Here is a 7,247-nt window from a genome sequence, read left to right as displayed (position 1 = left end):
ACAATAGAAATTACTCAAACTGAATATTACAGAGAAAATAGGCCAAAAGAGAAATAAACAGACTTTCAGGGACCTGTGGGGTTATAACAAAATATTTAACATTGTGTCATCAGAGTCATAGGAAGCAGAGGGAAAGAAGGCAGGCTGAAAAAGTATCAGAAATAATGTCTCTAAATTTCTAAAATTTGGCAAGCAACACAAGTCTATAGATTCAAAAAACTGAATGAACTAACACAGGAAAAACTCAAAGAAATCCATGCCAAAACACAGTCATAGTCAAATTATGAAAACTAAACACACACAAAAATTTTGAAAGTAGTGAAAGATAAATGACATCTTTCCTATAGTTTAAAAAAAAAAAAAAAATTCCAAATGTTTCCCGTGGGAAAAAAAAAATCCAAATAACAGCAGATTTTTTCCCAGAAATCATGAAGAACCAAATGGTACAATAAATTTTATGTGCTTAAAGGAAAAAAAACTTTAGTTCTAATCCTAGCCCCATGAAAATACCTTTCAGGAATGAAGGAGAAACTAAGACCTTCTCAGAAGATTTTCATAAGTAGAGCTACCAGAAAAGAATGGTTACTGAGAATTCTCTAAACAGAAAGAAAATTAAAAGAAGGAACCTTGAAACATGAGGATAGAAAAATGAACACAGTAAAAATGAGGATAAATACAATAGACATTTTTTCTCCTCTTGAAATGTCCAAATTATGTTTGATTATTGAAACAAAAATTATAACATTAATGTGGTTTTAAATGTATGTTGAGGAAATACTATAAATGGGGGAGAACAAAGGAACATGAAGGGTGATAAGGTTTCTACAATTATTTTAACTGATTAAAATGATGAGTCAAGTAGACTGTCATAAGTTATGTATACATTATGTAATATCTATAGCAACTACTTTAAAAAGCTACATAAAGAAAACACAATAGAAAAATTCAAGTGGAATTCTAAAAATGTTCAAGAATACCACAGAAGGCAAATAAAAGGAAACTAATGCAACAGAGTAGAGAACTCAGAAATAGACTTACACCAATATGCCTACACCAATATGCCTAAATGATTAAGTGATTTTTGACAAAGGTACAAAAGCAATTCAGTGGAGGAATGACAGCCTTTTCAACAAATAGTGCTGGCAGTTGGACATCCAAGAGCAGGGAAAAAAAGATCTGAACTGTACACAAAACTCAATATATATAAATCATGGAGACTACAATGGAAACATAATAGCATACAACTTTTATTTAAAAACATAGGAGAAAATTATAAAGATGCAGGGCTAGGCAAAGAGCTTTTAAACATCAAAAGCATGATCCATAAAAGAAAAAAAATGGATAAATAGGACTTTATTGAAATTAAGGATCTTTGCTCTGCTAACAAAATGTTAACAGGATAAAAAGACAAGTTAGAATATAAGCACAAATATTTGCAAAACATAATCTGACAAAGGACTAGTACCTAGAATATACAAAGAGTTTTCAAACATAAATGGTAAAACAAACAAACAAAAAATCAAAAAAATCCAATTAGAAAATGGGCAAAAGACATAAAGAGACATTTTACTGAAGAAGATATACACAAGTATACAAAAAATATAATTAGAGACAGGCTAATTTAAACCACAATCAGAATCACTACATATCTGTCAAAACTGCTAACAAATTTTTAAAAAGTGACAACACAGATAGATAACACACATCTTGTTGGTGGGAATGTAAAATGTTACCACCACTCTAGAAAAAAAGTGTAATAGTTCCTTAAAAGCTAAACATATAATGAACATATCACCCAGCTTTGCCCTTCTGCACATTCGTCCTAGAGAAACGAAGACTTATGGCTCATACAAAAGCCTGTACATGATCATTATAGCAGCTTTACTTGTAATAGTCCCAAACTGGAAAGAAACCAGATGTGTTTTAACAAATGAATGGTTAAACAAACCATGGTACTCCATATAATGGAGTACCCCTCAGCAATAAACAGGCTTAAACAGCTGATATAGACAACAACCTGGAGACACAATCTCCTGAGACACATATTGAATAAAGAAGCCAATCTCCAAGACCAAAAGCTTGTGTACTGTGTACATAACATTTGTGAAATGATAAAAATTAGAAATGGAGAACAAATTAGTAGCCCACATGGGCATGGGTGGTAGTGGGGGATAAGAGGGAAGTGGGTATGACTATAAAATAGCAGTATGGCGGATTCTTGCTTTAATAGAAATGTTCTGTGTCTCATCAGTTTCAACATCAACATCCTGGTTGTAATATTGTACTATAGTCTTGTGAGATGTTATGATTAAGGGAAAATGAGTAAAGAATACAGAGGATCTCTCTGTAGTTTTTTTTCTTACAACTGCATATGACTCTATAATATTCTGAAAATTAAAAGGTTAATTTTAAAAATTGAATTGACTCATGAAAATGTAAAATTTTTGATAGACTAGATATTAGAGAGTAAAAGGCAGAATTGGTTTACTTGGCAAAATTAGTATTTATGAGATCTTCGCTTATAACTGAGCATAGAGTCCTCTTCTGATAGGCCAGAAACTCATATGACCATAAGTGAGAGTTCAGTGAAACAAAATTACAATAAGCTTTACAAATTACATTTTAAATTTCTCAAAGTAGATTGGCAATGCTGCTCCCAACCAAAATCTTCCCTTATCGATCAAGGTTTGTAACAGCTATAATGTATTCACTTCTATGAACTTTGAAGTGTCATGCCACCGTCTCAAATTTAAAACAAAATGAAATAACTGAATCAACAGCGACATTACACAAGTACTTTTATAACCTCACTTAGTAACAAATTATGCCAGGTACCTCTAAATGTAGTATTTCGTTCATAGTTAGCACAATTTTCATTCTAAGAATGAAAATAAATGTTTAAACTATGTTGACCACTTCAAGTGTTACTGGAAATATTAATATTGTTATTTTAAAGGTGTATTGGATAAAATAATGAGTAATTATATTAATATTATTCACATGCAAGTCTCAAGCATAAGAGAAAAGGAAGTATAATGATAAAAGTTACATAGAAATGCTGAAATATTAGTACTAAATTAGAAATGTCTCTACAAACTCAAGCTTTTTGGAAAATACTATATATATTTATTGACTGAAATATAGCAATGATGCCCATGGAACTCAACATGCTATGCACTCATAACACTTTAATTTTGGTTTCTAATACTAGTTTGCATTTTAAAAAAAAAGGGGGCTGTCTGGAGAATTGAATGATACTCTGTCTGGAGTATCAGGGTACAAGATGACTCTGGAATAACATTTTGTTCCAGAAAGCAAAGGACTTTAAAAAATTAATGAGGTAATGTCAAAAGGACTCAGAAACAAACCAAAGTTGTAAAAATTTGAGCATCATACTGGGAAGAGTAAAATACAATTAATTCACTTTATAACCCATGACTTCATAATGATACTCAAAGGTGAAAAAATGTACAAATCACCTAAAATGTATTTTCCTCAAAATGTTTAACTTTAACCTGAAAAAGTCTATAGACTTGACCTCTTACAGGGGAAATGAGAACAACCTAAGTGACATTATTGATAAAGCAATCACATGAGTCCAAAAGTTAAGATATTTCATTCAAAAACAAAAACCAAAATCAGTATCTTGAAGAGAAAACTGCACTCTTATGTCCAAGGTAGCATTATTCACAGCAGTTAAGATATGGAAACAACCTAAGGGTCTGTTGACAGATGAATGGGTAAAGAAAATGTGATTTCTTTTAGATGAAATGTGTGAATGTGTGTGTGTGTGTGTATTCATTTCATTCATATATAAAACAATATAGTTCAGCCACAAAAAAGGAAGGAAATCTTGCCTTTGTGATGCCATGGATTAATCCGGAAGGTATTATGGTTAAGTGAAATAAGACAGACAGCAAAAGATAAATATTGTATGATCTCACTTGGAATCTTAAAGCGCCAAATGCATGGCAACAGAGAGTATAATGGTGTTTGCTAGAGGCTGAGGTGTGAAGGAAATAGAGAGATGTTGGTCAAAGAGTATAAACTCCCGATTATAAGATGAATAAGTTCTGGAGATTTAATGTACAGCGTGGTGACTATAGTTAATAATACTGTACTGTATACTTGAAATTTTCTGAGAGTAGATCTTAAGTGTCCTCAGCACACACACATAACCACACACACAAAGATAATATGTGAGACAATGGATATGTTAATTAACTTGATTGTATTGATCATTTCACAATGCATAGGTATATATCATAATCACAATGTACAACTTAAATACATACAATTGTATTTGTCAATTACTTCAAAAAAATGGTAGAAAAAAGAGATTCTACCAGATAAATGGCATGAAAAGAGTGAAAGCACAAAAGATACTAGTAAACATTGAAAGAAATATAAGATACATGAAAACTAGATACTAAATGCAATACTGGATTGATGTGGATTTTACCAAATCAACTTCAAGAGAAATTAAGAAAGAAAAAAATGGAAAAATATGAATATGGAATGTCTTATAAAAGACATTAATTTTATTAAATGTAATGCTGTTATTTTGGCCATGTAAATGACAATCTTATTTTTTAGAGAAGCACACAAAAATAGGAATAGAAATTTGTATCATTAGTAATTTGTTTTTTATTTTAATATTTATTTTTTTGTTGCATAGGTTTTGGGGGAACAGGTGGTGGTTGGTTACATGAATAAGTTCTTCAGTAGTAATTTCTGAGATTTTGGTGCACCCATCACCCAAGCAGTATACACTGTACCCTATGTTTAGTCTTTTATCTCTCATCCCCTTCCTACTCTTTCCCTCAAGTCCCCAAAGTCCATTGTGTCATTCTTATGTCTTTACATCCTCATAGCTTAGCTCCCACTTAGGAGTGAGAACACACAATATTTAGTTTTCCATTCCTGAGTTACTTAACTTAGAATAATGGTCTCCAATTCCATCCAGGTTGCTGCAGATGCCATTATTTCATTCCTTTTTATGGCTGAGTAGTATTCTATGGTATATATTCCACAATTTATCTACTCGTTGACTGATTGACTTTTGGGCTGCTTCCATATTTTTGCAGTTCCAAATTGTGCTACTATAAACATGCTTGTGCAAGTATCTTTTTCACATAATGACTTCTTTTCCTCTGGGTAGATGCCCAGTAGTGAAATTGCTGGACCAAATGGTAGATCTACTTTTAGTTCTTTAAGGAGTCTCCACATTGTTTTCCATAGTGGTTGTATTAGTTTACATTCCCATCAGCAGTGTAAAAGTGTTCCCCTTTGACCACATTCACTCCAACAGCTCTTATTTTTTGATTTTTTGATTATGGTAATTCCTGCAGGAGTAAGGTAGTATCACATTGTGGTTTTGATTTGAATTTTCCTCATAATTGATGTTCAGCATTTTTTCATGTTTGTTGGCCATTTGTTTATCTTCTCTAGAGAACTGTCTATTCATGTCCTTAACCTACTTTTTGACGGGAGTGTTTGCTTTTTTTCTTGCTGGTTTGTTTGAGTTCCTTGTAGATTCTGGATATTAGTCCTTTGTTGGATGCATAGTTTGTGAAGATTTTGTCCCACTCTGTGGGTTCTCTGTTTACTTTGCTGATTTTGTGTGTGTGTGTGTATGTGTATGTGTGTGTGTGCAGAAGCTTTTTAGTTTAATTAAGTCCTATCTGTTTATCTTTGTTTTTGTTTCATTTGCTTTTGGATTCTTGGTCATGAAGTCTTTGCCTAAGCCAATTTCAGAAAGGTTTTTCTAATGTTATCTTCTAGAACTTTTATTGTTTCAGATCTTATATTTAAGTCTTTGATCCATCTTGAGTTGATTTTCTAAGGTGAGACATAAGGATCCAGTTTTATTCTTCTACATGTGGCTGCCAATTATCACAGCACCGTTTGTTGAATAGGGTGTCCTTTCCCCACTTTATGTTTTTGTATGCTTTGTCAAAGATCAGTTGGCTGTAAATACTTGGCTTTATTTCTGGGTTCTCTGTTCTGTTCCATTGGTCTATATTTCTATTTTTATACCACCACCATGCTGTTCAGTTACTGTGGCCTTCTGGTATAGTTTGAAGTCAGGTAATGTGATGCCTCCAGAATTGTTCTTTTTGCTTAGCCTTGCTTTGGCTATGTGGGCTCTTTATTAGTTCCATATGAATTTTAGGGTTGTTTTCTCTAATTCTACGAAGAATGATGGTGATATTTTGATGGAAATTGCATTGAATTTGCAGATTCCTTTAGGCAGTATGGTCATTTTCACAATATTGATTCTATCCATCCATAAGCATGGATTGTGTTTCCATTTGTTTGCATTGACTATGATTTCTTTCAGCAGTGTTTTATAGTTTTCCTTGTAGAGGTCTTTCACCTCCTTCTTAGATATATTCCTAAGTATTTTTTTTCTGCAGTTATTGTAAAAGAGGTTGAATTTTTATTTGATTCTCAACTTGGTCACTGTTGGTGTATAGCAGTGCTACTGGTGTGTGTACATTAATTTTGTATCCTGAAACTTTATCGAAGAGGTCTTTCACCTCCTTGGTTAGGCATATCCCTAAGAATTGTGTTTTCTGCAGCTATTGTAAAAAAGGTTGAGTTCTTGATTTGATTCTCAGCTTGGTCGCTGTTGGTGTATAGCAGTGCTACTGATTTGTGTACATTAATTTTGTATCCTGAAACTTTATTGAATTCATGTATCAGTTCTAGGAGATTTTTTAGATGAGTCTTTGACGGTTTTTAGGTATGCAATCATATCATCAGTAAATAGCAACAGTTTGACTTCCTCTTTACCAATCTGGATGTCCTTTATTTCTTTCTCTTGCCTGGTTGCTCTGTCTAGGACTTTCAGTACTACGTTGAATAGAAGTGGTGAAAGTGGGCATTCTTGTCTTGTTCCAACTCTCATGGAGAATGCTTTCAACTTCCCCCATTCGATATAATATTAGCTGTGGGTTTGTCATATATGGCTTTTATTACCATAAAGCATGTTCCTTCTATGCCAACGTGGCTGAGGGTTTTAATCATAAAGGATGCTAGATTTTGTCAAATGCTTTTTCTATGTCTATTGAGATGATCATCTGATTTTTATTTTTAATTCTGTTTATTTGGTGTATCCAGCTTACTGTTAAATCATCCCTGCATCCCTGGTATTAAACCCACTTGATCATGGTAGATTATCTTTTTGATATGCTGTTAGAGTCAGCTAGTATTTTGTTGAGGACTTTTACATCTAGGTTCAT

This window comes from Mandrillus leucophaeus, unplaced genomic scaffold, assembly GCF_000951045.1.
Source record: "Mandrillus leucophaeus isolate KB7577 unplaced genomic scaffold, Mleu.le_1.0 Scaffold804, whole genome shotgun sequence".
In the NCBI taxonomy this organism is placed as follows: Eukaryota; Metazoa; Chordata; class Mammalia; order Primates; family Cercopithecidae; genus Mandrillus; species Mandrillus leucophaeus.
Note: the sequence above shows the minus strand (reverse complement) of the source record.